Source organism: Triticum dicoccoides, chromosome 5B (assembly GCF_002162155.2).
Source record: "Triticum dicoccoides isolate Atlit2015 ecotype Zavitan chromosome 5B, WEW_v2.0, whole genome shotgun sequence".
Lineage (NCBI taxonomy): Eukaryota > Viridiplantae > Streptophyta > Magnoliopsida > Poales > Poaceae > Triticum > Triticum dicoccoides.
Genome location: NC_041389.1, coordinates 353,067,071 through 353,067,724, shown reverse-complemented (window position 1 = coordinate 353,067,724; position 654 = coordinate 353,067,071).

Sequence of the window (654 nt, the reverse complement as noted above, 5' to 3'; positions counted from 1 at the left end):
AAAAAAATTTAAGTAAATCAACACCAGTTACTTCCCAAAAATGTTGATAAAACTCAGCCGCGACAACATCAGGCACAGGCGCCTTATTATGCTTTATCTGAAAAACTACTTTTTTAATCTCTTCTAAAGTAAATTCCCTACCTAATAACCTTCTACCAATATCATCTAAAACAAAAGGAAACTCCAAATCAACAGTAACATTAAATTATGGGTTACATGGCCAAATAAGTGTTTATAAAAGGATGTGGCATAGTCTAACAAGTCTTTATTCCCTTGCACAACATTATCTATAAAATTAAAGGAAGTTATCCTATTTTTTCTCTTCCTACCACTAGCCATAGCAATAAAGTAATGAGGGAGTACATCCCCTTCCAACAGCTCTTTCTCTTTAGATCTCTGCAGCCACATAACCTCTTCTTCTCTACAAAAAAACTTCCTCTGTTCCTCTAAGTCTTTTCTTAATAAGTAGTTCTATCTACTTAAATCATTGATCTCGCTGTCCTTATCTATATTATCTATCTTCTCGAGTAAAGCTACCCTCTGTTTTTATAGAACCACACATAATTTAAATTCCACTCCTTTATTTTTTTCCTAATGCATCTACCTCCATTCTGGAGAAATTGGATCTTTTGCCAGTTTACTTCTCCATTTGAT